This window comes from Triticum dicoccoides, chromosome 1A (genome assembly GCF_002162155.2).
Source record: "Triticum dicoccoides isolate Atlit2015 ecotype Zavitan chromosome 1A, WEW_v2.0, whole genome shotgun sequence".
NCBI lineage: Eukaryota > Viridiplantae > Streptophyta > Magnoliopsida > Poales > Poaceae > Triticum > Triticum dicoccoides.
In genome coordinates, this window is record NC_041380.1 from 544,011,579 (window position 1) to 544,025,389 (window position 13,811).

At 43.6% G+C, this 13,811-nt stretch overlaps 1 pseudogene; it reads left to right on the forward strand.

The window, feature by feature from the left end:
* LOC119354858 overlaps positions 1-11,473 on the forward strand; it is a 21,404-nt pseudogene extending 9,931 nt beyond the window's left edge.
* Positions 11,474-13,811: the final 2,338 nt, after the last annotated feature.

Here is a 13,811-nt window from a genome sequence, read left to right on the forward strand (position 1 = left end):
AGTAGTACATGTTAATTAGTAGTAGATGTAGTAGTTAGATGTTAATTAGTAGTAGTAGATGTGCTAGTTTCTTTCTATTTATAGTAAGTTTATATTTAGTAAGAACTAGTTGAATTAATAGAACTAGTTTAGTTTTAGTTGAACTAGTTAAGTTTTAGTTGAACTAGTATAGTAAGTAAATTAATAACTAGTTGAACTACTTCCTTTTTAGAAAGAACTAGTTTTTTTTCTTTTATACTAAGTTTATATTTAGTAAGAACTAGTTGAATTAATAGAACTAGTTGAACATGCATATTTGGTGTTATTTTTTAGTTTAAGCAATTATTTCATGTTTTGGTTACACCTCCGAGTGGCCTATGTTTTGCTGGAGTGTTGATTAATTTCCGTTCCGGCAAATTTTAGGCGCTCGATATGTCCTTTTTTAGCAAAGGTCATGCCGGATTTTTCCGTGAATTCTGGCATGACTTGTGCTAGAATATGTGGGAAATATCGAGTGGCCTAGATTTTCTTTGAAAAATAATAATCTAATTTAGGTTTTTTAGTACATATATTTAATTGTACAAGTTTAATCTTTGAATTATGAATGTAGGAAATGTCGTACTCGGACGACGACAGTCTCCCGAGGGAGTGCAGCTGGTGCCACGACGATCGAGGTATGTGCGACAGGTTCGTTGAGCTGGACGAAGATCGACGCTTCAGCATTAAGCTCGAGGAGACCTTCGATGTTGAAACGGTACGCAACAATGACAAGTGTTTTTTTCATAATTAAGCATGACTTCAACTATTTCAACATCTAATTTTCATCTTTTACAATTCGACTAGCTTATCCCATGCCATGCAAGACGCTATGTCTTGGAGAGGATGGGTTTTGAAGACCATAAAAATTTTCAAACAAAGAAAATACACCTAAGGACCCATCATGATATCGATTTTGAAGTAAATCTGTATAATTCTCAGAGCATAACCCATTTTGGTTATCAAAATTGGGAAGCACTTTGCAAAATGTATGGTTTTTATGAGGGTATGATTGTCACCATGGATCTTGGTCATCCTGACATCAAGCAAGACAATATGGACATTTGGGCCCTTGTTGATACGCTTTCGATTCTACAGCAATGTGAGTTTCTCAAACATAGTTATTAACTAATTTATATTGTTTATTTCAAAATAGTTGACAGCTTATTTCCATTGACAGCTTATTTTGAATCTTCAAAGAATGTGCAGAAGATGGTAGACAAAACCCACTACACTGATGGCTCCGAATTAACTTATAAGGAGAAAAATCATCTGATTGCTTATTGTACTTTTTTTGAGAATTACAATACCTATTATCGAACTCCTCCAAATTATGGTGAATACGTGCCACTAGTGCACGTGTTGAACCACGATAACTTCTATGGAGATACCCCGGTAAGATATTTTACTATTACGACATCCGTGCATCTTTTGCATACTTCTAAAACTAGTACATCATTGCTAACTACGAAGTTATTACTATGTTTTTCAACAGAAAATCCCGATGGATTGTGTGCCTCATCTGATGTATTACAATGGTCGCCTTGAAGTTCTGAACCTACAGCCAGGTCATCCTACGGATCTAACCTGTGCATATCGAATTTCTGAAACCGATGAACACATGCTAATCAAAGAGTGGAAAAAATGTTTGGACATTCGTAAGGAGGTTCTTGGAAGCAACATTAAGCGAAAGGCAATAATTGGAGACAGGATAATCTGCATTCTCCATAATGGAGAGCGAGGGGCTATCTTGTTTTTTGCTATTTTACCTTAGAGAATATAGTAGGTCCTAAGAGAATGTAGTAGGTCCTATGAGGTACAATATGTTTATTATGTGATACAATGTGTTAGAGTTGAAGATGTCAGGAGTATTGTGATTACGACTAGTGACCAATGATATGATGATGATGATGATAAGTTGCTAATGATATGATGATGATGATGATATTTATTATATCATTGGGTGAAAGAACCGCGGATTAGTTTCAAGTGGATATCCGTCCACTTGAAACTAGTCTACACGGTTCTTTCACCCCGTGATGTAATAACTCATTATGATGTAAAATCAATTTGTAAATTCTTGTTGTATGAAAATTTGTGTAAAGGTGTACGAATACAACATGAAATAAAAAAGAAATAAAATACGAAATAATAGTAGTAGCGCGGGCAGAGAGAAGCGCTACTTCTAATTACCAGCACGCTCCTCCTGGAACTCGCTGCTACTAAGTCGATTTAGCCGTAGCGTGGGTGGAGGCACGCTGCTGCTATTCGTTAGCTGTAGCGCCTTATCAGTAGCGCACCACCCCGCGCTACTGATAGGTCTAAAACCCGCGCTGCTGCTAGCCTTTTCCCTAGTAGTGTCGATATACCCCCTCCCCGATAACTTCGACATGATGGGGGGAGGGGGTCGCCGAGGGTTCGAGGGTCACCGAGTGTTCGAGGGTTCGTGGGGGAGAGGGTCGGGAACTAACTAGGGTAGAGGGTCGAGGGTTGCCGAGTGTTCGAGGGATCGAGGGGGCGAGGGTCGGGAACTAGCTAGGGTAGAGGGTCGAGGGTCGCCAAGTGTTCGAGGGGGCGAGGGTCGGGAAGAAGAGGAGAAAAAAAAGAGGAGAAGAAGAAGGAATAGAGGAGAAGAAAACTTCTTCTCCTCTATTCTTTCTTCTTCTCCTCTTTTTCTTCTTCTTCTTCCTCTTTTTCTTCTTCTTCTTCCTCTTCTTAAGGGGTCAAGGGTTGAGGGTTTCAGGGTCGAGGGTTCGAGGGTTCTATAGGGTCGAGGGATCGAGGGTCGAGGGTTCAAGGGTCGTCTAGGGGTCGAGGGTTCCAGGGTCGTCAAAGGTTCGAGGGGTCGAGGATCGCCGAGGGGTCGAGAGAGGTTTCCTAGTGTCAAAGTATTGTAGAAATCCATGGCTTCATCATTAGCCGGAAGTAACCAGGGCATGACGAAGTCCTCCAAAGTTATTTTAGAATGGTGTCCCAGATAGGATAATTTGCCTTTTTGTATGAATTTCAGCAAAGGCCTTCCAAATAACGATATTTGGAAGGCCTTTGCTGAAATTCATACAAAAAGGCAAATTATCCTATCTGGGACTCCGTTCCAAAATAACTTTGGAGAGCTTCGTACCATCATGCACCTGTTACTTTTTCCTAATGATGAAGACATGGTTTTGTTGAATCCTTTGACACTAGGCAACCTCCCGGCCCCTCGGCGATCCTCTCGAACATGAGAGGAAGAAGAGGATAAAAAAAGAAGAGGAAGAAGAAAATAAAGAGGAGAAGAAAGAATAGAGGAGGTCTCTTCTCTTTTTTTTCTTCTTCCTCTTCTTCTCTTTTTTTCTTCTTCTTCCTCTTTATTTTATCGGAAACGAGGGTCGTCGAGGGTCGCCGAGCGGTAGAGGAGAAACCCTAAATATAAAGTATCGTCGGTGTGAGATACATGTACCGTCGGTGTCGGACACTACATCCACGTCCAACAAGTGGCACGGGCTTCGACGCCCACGTCACTTGTGGGACGTGGATGTAGTGTCCGACACCGACGGCCACATATATCTCACACCCACGATACTTGCTATTTAGGGTTTCCTCTACGCTCGGTGACCCTCGACGACCCTCGTTCCCGATAAAAAAACTCCTCTATTCTTTCTTCTCCTCTTTTTTTCTTCTTCTTCCTCTTTTTTTATCCTTGAAGCGTTGTCGAGGCCACCCCAAACCCTAGAGAAGCAGCATCGAGGCCACCCTAAACCCTAGAGAAGCAGCGTCGAGGCCACCCCAAACCCTAGAGAAGCAGCGTCAAGGCCACTAATTAATATTAGTTCTACGTTTGCCACTAATATATCCATCTGTCATGTTTGAATAATAATTGCCATGTTGTCAATATTTGTAGAAACTTTGGACACCGCCCGAGACGAAGTACAAGAAGAGTTGTTGGGGGACATAATCGCACGAGGAAGTGGTGCCGTCTGCTCGTTGTTTCTCAACGACACCGATGGTATGGAAGCAGCTGGCTATGATTATGATGGCTCCGGTGACCTAATGCCGGTGCAAGAAGGAGACCGTGAGGACGGCTCCAGTGACCCAATGCCGGTGCAAGAAGTAGACCGTGATGACGTCTCCGGTGACCGAACCGAGTCCGGCCAGGTATATATATTAGTTAACCTTCTGCTGACTAGCTAATTGATGCATTCATTGTTTTGGTATGTACACATATTAATTAAGTCTTTGTTCTTTTTTCTAGCCCTCCGGATCGAGCACAACTTCGGTAAAGAGACGAGGCCCGAAGAAAAAGTTGAGCTCGGATGAAAAGTTTGAGATCATAGCAATCGCGCCCGACGGCCAACCAATTGAACCCCTCCGGACAAAGAGCGCATTTGTTGCTCAGTGCGGGGTTTTGGTTAGGGACAAGATCCCGATCAGTATCCAGCAATGGTTTAAGCCGGCTACAGAAGACCCTGAGGTGTCTTATGTCAATGCTATGCAGAAAAATGATCTTTGGACTGAGCTGAAGTCAAATTTCACCCTACCGCCAGAGGATAATCCAGAGAAGCCAGTTAAAGAGCAATTAATCAAGTCTTTTGCTCTTAAGAGGATGGCAAAACTATTCAGGAGGTGGAAGAAAGAGCTGAATAAGTTTGTCGAAAATAATGAGACACCAGAATTCAAGGGCAGATATGAGAAGATTAGAGATCACTGGCCCGCATTTGTGGCCCACAAGACATCGGAAAAGAGTAAGAAGATGTCGGTGACAAATAAGCAAAATTCTGCGAAGAAGAAGCATCACCATCGCACGGGGTCAGGTGGCTACCTCGTAGCCCGGCCTAAGTGGGCCAAGACTGAGAATGATCTGGTTGATAAAGGGATCGAACCAGAGACAATTAATTGGCCAGACCATTGCCGGACTTGGTTCTTTGGGGCTGGCGGAACCTTGGACCCTATAACAGGGAAGTGCATTTGGACGAACGATCAAATGGACATACCAGTCAGGAAGCTTCAGCACTATATCGAAGCAGCGCAGCAAGGGACGTTCTTTCCAGACAGAGAGAACGACGAGCTCAAAATGGCCCTCGGGAATCATGAGCACCCTGGACGGACACGAGGCACGGGAGGCTCCATTCCGTGGAAGGTTGGGTTTCCGGACGCAGGCGGTTACAAATCCCATGATAGGAGGAAAAAAGTGCAGCAGACCCAAATGCAGGCGCTGCAAGCAAGGGTACAAGCGATAGAGGAACGAGAAGCAAATCGCAGCAAACGTACTGCCGAAGCTTCCCCCGAAGCTACCCCGCCATCTCAGCGGAGAAGCAGCGTGACTTCCACCGAGCTGCTTCAGCCGGAGCATGCCTTGACGGCTCCGGCCAGCTATCCCGTGGATGCTATCACGGAGTCTCAAAATTGCCACCTTATGACGCAATGGATGAATTTGAAGGTCAAGGCGGCTGTTGGCTCTGTTTATCCTACTGAACCCGGCGCAACTTTTCACTGCCGGCCGATTCCAGAAGGATATGCTAGGATGATGGTGGATGAAATAACGGAGGGATTTGAGGACCTCCAGCTTGACCACCCTACTGGTGAAGGGGAGACTAGGCTGGGGTCTGCTCTGAAGACTCCATGTCTATGGCGGAAGGAGCTCATCAACCTTCCGAACTGGACGCCTCTGCCTCCTCCTCCTCCGGCAAGTCAGGGCACTCGGCCTCCTCCAACGCCTCCTCCTCCGGCGAGTCAGGGCACTCCGCCTCCTCCACCGCCTCCTCCTCCGGCGAGTGACGATCAGGGCACTCAACCAGCTCCTTCTCCAGCGCGTGGCGGCACTTCGCCTCCTTCTCCGCCTGCGCCGACGCGCCCGAGCAGCCAGCCTCCTCCTTCTCCGCCTCGTCAGCAAGGGTGGAAGAGACCTGCCGCCGCTCCGGCTGCTCCGGCGCGTCGTAGTCCTTCTCCTCCGCCTCGTAAGCAAGTAAAGAAGACAACCGCTCCATCTGCTCGGCCGGCGTCTAGCAGTACAGCCAGAGGCGGGAGGAAATACAGATTTGGTCCTTCTCTGAAGACTCCATAGAAGTTACCATACGAGAGGACCCCGGAGGAGAACGCCGAGATCGCACGAGAAGAAGTGAGGAACTACTTTGAAGGGGTGAAAGCAAAGAAACATCCACCTCCGGAGGAGAAGGTAGATCCGGTGAAAGCGAAGCGCACTCTGGCTGCCCTGAAAAAACCACCCAAGTCTCCGCCGAAAGGAAACTATGAGCGCATTATTGGAAAAGAATTTGCCAAATCGGAGCAGTCGGGAAGTACTGTCAGTGATCAAAGGCTAAAAGAACGACGAGCTGGGAAACAAATTGCCCAGCTCGGCGAACAAGCGAAGCAATCGTGCCCCCCCGCTCAAGGTGCCTGGCGACAACGTCACTAATGATCCGAGGATGGTGCCCGGTTATAGCAATCTTGCCGATTACCTGCCCGATGATGTACATTATGATTTCATGGAGGTGCAGATACAATGATACGAGTACGGGAAGCCTCTCGTCAAAGATGAAAGATCTCTATCAACGATGATGCGAAGATTGCATGATTGGTACTTGAAAATCTGCAGAGACTCTGGGGGGAGGAGTACTTTGTATGTGAAAGTTAAAAAGGAGCATGACCTTGTTGGAATTAAACTGTTGCCTGTTCCATTTGAGGAGTTCTTTCAGTTTTTCAATCAATTGGCCCTCGATAAAACAACGGTCGCCTGCTACTGTCTGTAAGTAGTATACTTCTGTCATTAAGTCTCTCTATATAGCTCAGCTCTTTCATTGCATGTATTTATAATCATCCTCACTATATTATGCAGATTGAAGATCGCCGAATTGAAGAAAAGACAAGTCGGTGATATTGGGTTCATTAACACATATCTCATAGATGCAACTCAGGTTAAATTTCATGCTGCAGCTACCGAGGCCAACTTGCTACGATCGTTGGTAATAAATGAAAACAAAGATATAATACTCTTTCCTTACAACTTCAAGTGAGTGCTACTGTCTTGTGCGTATTCGGTTTCCCTTATATATTAGTCAAGGTTATAGTAATGTAATTGATGAGTTATGCATGCGTGTGCAGTTTTCACTATATTCTCCTAGAGATTAAGCTTGAGCAGGGACTAGTAACCGTCTTAGACTCAAGACGAAAAGATCCCCAGGACTATGCAGACATGACTCAAATACTCGAGAAGTAAGTTAAATCGATCATTATCCACCATATCAGCAACTTTTTTCATTTCCTGATATATCAAGTAATTGTTTTCTTTGTCCGGCAGGGTTTGGAGAAAATTCACCAGAAAAGCTCCGGGACTGCCGAAGGAGCTGCAATTTAGACACCCGAAAGTAAGTACTATAGTAGCATGTTCCGCGCATCTACTAGTGATTCAAGCGCTAGTTTCATCAATACCATTTGGCATTTTTGCTTATCAGTTTGATTGACCTCTATTTCTTGTAAAGTGGTTGTGGCAGGAACAAGGGAATGATTTCTATGGATACTACGTTTGCGAGTCCATCCGCCACACGACCTGTGAGCGGGGATACACTGACGAACAATATGAAGTATGTAAATAACAACATTCACAATTTTATTTTATTACCATCATTTGTGTTGAGTTTCATTCATTCATATATATATGTATTGACCCCCTTCTTTAAATTAGATGTTTCGGAAGAGGGATGAACTCCTAGCACCAGCTCGCATGCGAGCAATTCAAGAGGAATTGGCGGCATTCTTTTTTGACCACGTGATCGCTGAAGACAGAGAATACTATGTGGACCCTCAGTCCGTATGATTATATTTGTAAGAGATAATTATTGTATACATGTAGCCGGTAGTGTCGGATAGATATACGAGAACTTGTTGTTCGACCAATCTTTCGGAGAAGGAGAGGTGGTCGATATCACTTCTCTTTGTATGCATATATGTTCATGACGATCTTCTGTTTCCTTCGTTTGCTTACTAGCTAGCTAGCGTGTCTAGTCCTCTCTATACGTATGTATAGTACGTAGCGTCGACCAAGCACGGACATAAGAGAGGACACTTTTCTCTATTAATTATAGCTAGCTAACACAATATATGAAACACCTAAATTAACCCCCCCAAAACCCCCAACCCCCCCTTAAAAAAAACAAAAACCCCAGCCACAGAAATGCTGACGCGTGGATGCCTATTGGTCACAGTTGATGCCACCAACCGGACCAAAGGGTCTCCTGCCTGGGCTCCGCGCACAGGCCACGTGGAGGCCCATCTGTCCCGGTTCTGGATTGAACCGGGACTAAAGGGACAGTGCATTAGTACCGACCCTTTAGTCCCGGTTTCAGAACCGGGACAAAAGGCTCTTACGAACCGGGACAACAGACCTTTTTTCTACCAGTGTGACCTGCAGCTACCCACCTGACAGCCCACCAAGGATCACAAGCGTGTAAGTACTTCCTCATCTGTACCTATGCTCGCTTGTGCATGAAATAATGAACGGAAAATCAAAAAGGTTGCATATAACTGCCGTGCAACGTGGAGTGAAACTGATCCACTTCATTTGCTCCCTGCAGAAACCTGTCCTCCAGTGGTCTAAATGGTGATATATCACCATCTTTCGTGAATCTGAAGACAGTCCAATACCTGTACGTTTGGAGTTTTCCACTCCATCCATCCCATAATATAATGTGCAAGTTTGCTAAAGTCAAACATCACAAACTTTGGTCAAATTTATAAAGAAAATTATCTATATCTACAATATCAATATATTTCATGATAGAGTTTTCTACAAAGTTGACCAAATGAGGTTACGAAATTTGACTTAAAAAAATATAAACACACTATATTTTCGGATGGATAGATCAAGTATCTATTTTGACCCAGTTTGTATTAGTTTTTTCTTTGCAACAAAAAATATATGAAATAAGATTGTGTTTCGTCTCTTGCAGTGACCTGTCAAACAATAACCTTACAGGTTCAATTCCAGATGGTCTTTCGCAATTACCTTCACTGACGTTTCTGTAAGCACGGAAGCTTTCTTTGAAATTTTAAACTATTCGCACGAGTTGTCATTTGAATAGGTTGAGTATTTTGTTTCCATAGAGATGTTTCAGGCAACCGGCTAAATGGATCGATCCCCTCTGGACTCCTCAAAAGAATTCGAGATGACTCTCTGGATCTAAGGTACGATCCATTTCAATTTCTTCCCAGTCTATCTGGCAATGATACTTAGAATTTCACTAATATCTTTCGTTGCATATTTTGTTAGATATGGCAACAATCCAAACCTCTGTACCAATGCTAATTCATGTCAGATACCTGCTAAAAGGAACAACAAGCTAGCCATCTACATTGTTGTGCCCGCAGTTCTGATTGCGGTGATAGTATCAGTGACATTGCTACTGATTTGCTTGCTAAAACGAAAGAAGCAAGGTGAGGCTTCTGCAGCACCACAACAGTCCATAAATAAATTTCCCATATGTCAGCACCAATTAATATTAGCTAGTGCCATTCGCCACCTGTGAAGGTTCAATGAACAACTCCATTACACCCCGGAATGAGACAATGACAACCAATGCACCGGGAAACAATGTCTGCACCGACAGTTCGCTGCAGCGTCTTGAGAACCGTCGGTTCACGTACAAAGACTTAGAGAAGATAACGGACAACTTTCAGCGAGTGCTGGGACGCGGAGGGTTCGGGTATGTCTACGACGGCTTCTTGGAGGATGGCACCCAGGTGGCGGTGAAGCTGCGGTCTCATTCTTCCCATCAAGGCGTCAAGGAGTTCCTCGCAGAGGTATACTTTCTGTCAGTACGCTTGATGTTTCAGAGTTCGAGAGATTTCAGAGTGAAATTTGATAAGTTTATATGAACATTTCTCTAGGCTCAAATTTTGACACAGATTCACCACAAGAATCTTGTCTCCATGATTGGTTATTGCAAGGATGGAGAGTACATGGCACTTGTCTATGAGTACATGTCGGAAGGAACACTGCAAGAGCATATTGATGGTATGCACATTGTCTAGCAGTTTTTTTTTTACTTATGAAGATTTCAGTTGGTGGTCTCACTCCTTTTCCAACCTCCCCATTACTTCGCCCCTCACAAGTGGCCCCATGCAAGACCGCCAGCATGACAATCCTCTCTCCCAAATCCTTGTACTTCTTGTGCCTCTCCTACCCAAATCCCCTCCTACCACCTCGCATCACGCATCACGCACCCGCTACCCCACCCCCACCCCCAATTTCTAATATATATCTTCCTGGCTCAAAACCTAAATGACGACTATGTAGACCTTCATTCTCGACAAAGCTCATTGAATCTTGAGAGCAAACACTTATATCCTAGCCTATCGAGGTTCATTCGGTGTATAAACCTTGTTAGAGATCGTATATTAATTCAATATATAACTTTAGCTAAATAATGGTTCACCTTAATTTTGTGCTAGCATAGTGTAGTATGCGCATGTTACTAGTAGCTTGAAAATTTGGAGTATTTCCTCAAAGAACATACTAGCTTTAGACTTTAGTACCTCTGAGGCAATTTAGTGTTATTTGTACGTTTAGAGCTGACAAAATTGATATTCTTTTTTTATCTTACAATGGCAATCTACTAGTGGGAAGCAACTGCAACACACCACATCTATCATGGACAGAAAGACTACGAATCGCACTTGAATCTGCGCAAGGTATGTACTTGAAGGCAGAGCACACTTCTTTGTGTTGTCAGTGTTTGGTGTTTCAACTTTAAACAAACTTGAGCAGAAACTGGTGTGTTAATTTGTAGGGCTGGAGTACCTACACAAGGGTTGCAATCCACCCCTCATCCACAGAGATGTTAAGGCCACCAATATTTTGTTGAACGCGAGACTCGAGGCTAGGATCGTTGACTTTGGCTTGTCCAGGGCCTTTGACGACAGCAATGACACCCACGTGTCCACAAACACGCTCGTCGGTACCCCGGGATACGTAGATCCAGAGTACCAGGCGACGATGCAGCCAACAACCAAGAGTGATGTGTACAGCTTCATAGTCGTACTACTGGAGCTAGTCACGGGGAAGGCGGCCATCCTGCGAGAGCCGGTACCCATGAGTATCATCCAGTGGGCACGAGAGCGGTTGGCACAGGGCAACATCGAGGATGTGGTGGATTCACAAATGCTTGGAGATTACGATGTCAACATTGTGTGGAAGGTTGCAGACATTGCACTCAAGTGCACCTCACAGATGTCGACACGTCGACCCACCATGACCGATGTGGTGATGCAACTACAAGAGTGCATTGAGCTCGAGAAGGCTCATGGTGGAGGTGACATCGCAAGCCATAGATTTTACTCTGGCAGCAGCAGTGAGAACCCGAACTTGAGATATGATGCTTACACCACTAATCAATCTACTAATGTGATCCAAAACAACAATACATTTGAGATGGAGCATTATTTGAAGAGAGTGCCGACAATGGCTACTGGTCCTTCTGCACGTTGAAGACTTCTATGTATCATTGACAGGCTTGTCTAAAGGCAAGTGTTAATTATGCAGTTTATGTTTCTTTATATCTCTAAGATTTTTGAATTGCTTGCTTTCACCTAAGTGAGTTGGAGTGTAAACATGCTTGTACATTTTTAGAATTCTAAATAATACTCGAGAATCAGTGTGTTGCAATTATGCCCTTGATGCAATACCAAAATATTTTATTTTTTCCATTAGCTTCACGATTTCTACCCTGAATAATATTCTGGGAATTGGTTAACTTTTTTGTGATTCACCTTGGGAAAGAAAACTTGAATGTATATGAGTATTATTCTAAAAGAATCTTTGGTGGGAAAATGTATGCGAATTCATGATTGAGTTTCCTGGTCATTGATATTGATATATCAAGGTGATATTCTCGAAATCCAATAATTGAACCGGGGTTGGATAGAGCCACTTATGAGATACCGCAAGAGTGTTATCTTATCATCTCATTTGTACCGGCTCAGATTCTCTAACTTGCTTATAGCAAGTCAGAGGCAGCCCAGCGCACGCCAGATGCCGCTCGTTCTCGATCGGTCGGCTGCTTCTTTCGATCCCTCACTCAGCCTAAAATAAGCAGCCCAGCCCAGATTTCATAGCCCACCTAAAGGCCTACTTCAACAGAGTGGAGGGAAAACAAAACTTCAGGCGGGAGCACGAGAGGATTTTGGCAGGGAAACGTATGCTGCGCTGCTCTGTCGCGCGCTGTCTCAGCTTTGGGCGATCGCTGCGGCAACTCCAAGGAAATCAGCTGGCCGATCGAGGAAAACTTCTAGCGATCGATTCCAGCCATCGTTCCTCCTCCTCCTCCTTCCAGATTATAGGTAGCAACCACAAATCTCCCCTCTTTGTCTTGTATTTTCTTCACAAATTGGAAATTTTCTTACCTGTATTTGTTCATGATTCCTGTAGTAATTATTGAGTTCATGTCTTCAAATTAAGAGATAATGGCTTCTTGTAGCTGTTTTCAGTTCAAGATCATATTTGAAGCATTCAAATCTGAATATAGAAGATCCATGGCTGCATGTAGTAGAGCATTGGATGGAGATAATACATATGCTGTTACAATTGTGAGGGCTAATGGTGTTTTGAGTTCCGAACTAGAGCGCATAGTTGTCGGTGATCCTTTGGAGCAAACGGCTTCTTGTAGCTGTTTTCAGTTTAAAAGGACCGGAGTATTGTGTGCGCATGCTTTAAAAGTTCTTGACTTGATGAATATCAAGTTATTGCCAAACCATTATCTTTTAGGCTGCGTTCGGTTCACAGGGAATTGAAGAGGTTTGGCAGGGATTGAGGGGGGTTTAGATCTCCTACAAGTCAAATCCTCCCCAAATCCCCTCCAATCCCTGTGGGAAGAGGTGTAACCGAACAAAGCCTTAAAGAGATGGACCCGAGAAGCAAAATCTGGAACTATACAAGATACCAAAGGAAGGGATATAATTGAAGATCCAAAATTGGATGCTATGTTGCGGTACAAGTTTGTTTCTCACAAATTTCATGATTTTGCAAGTGAAGCCGCAAGCGATCCGGAATGTATCTTGTTGGTGGACAATGCATTGGACATCCTTGCCAAGCAAGTACGGGAAAAACTGAGGATATCTAGAAGTATTTTGAGTGAATCCTCTAATGTGCAGCCTAATGTTCAACAAGATGAGGGTTTGCTTAGTTCTGCACGTCTCAAGAAAAAAGAGGTTCAACCGAAAAGTTCAAAGAGACATAAACCTTGGATCGAGAAGACACGCAAGTACAAAAAGAAAGACCCAAAGGAATCTAGCGTATGTTGCTGAAAATTCTTGCAATTTAGTGTACTTATTTATTACTACATCATATATAAATTTGTTGGGTTTCTTTGTGCAGCAGCAAGAGAAAGAGAATCAAGTTGGTGGAGAAACTCAAGCAACAACTGAAAATGCCAATAATGCCAGCAATGCATTCAGGAGCTACACAGACTTGCTAATGGTACTTTAAATGTTGTTGTATCTTCTCTAAACTACTATTCTATTCCAACGTTTCATTTTGATCCTCTTTCTTTGCAGGGTTCTAATGGAATTGATGATATGGATTTTGGAGATCTTCTTTAGGTTCCTATTTCATGACAAGAATAAGACAGTCCATCTTCTTCTTTTGGCCTGAATATGTTCAGCTTGAAGAAATTTGTGAAAAACACTGCAAAATGGTGTTCTTTTGTGTTGAACCTGCAGCTCTAGTACTATATTTTGTTGGAGGTTATTATGGTTATTTGTATCATGACTAATGTTTGTATTCTGGTTGATTTTGGTTGAATTCTGGTTGAAAACGGAGTATTTTTACA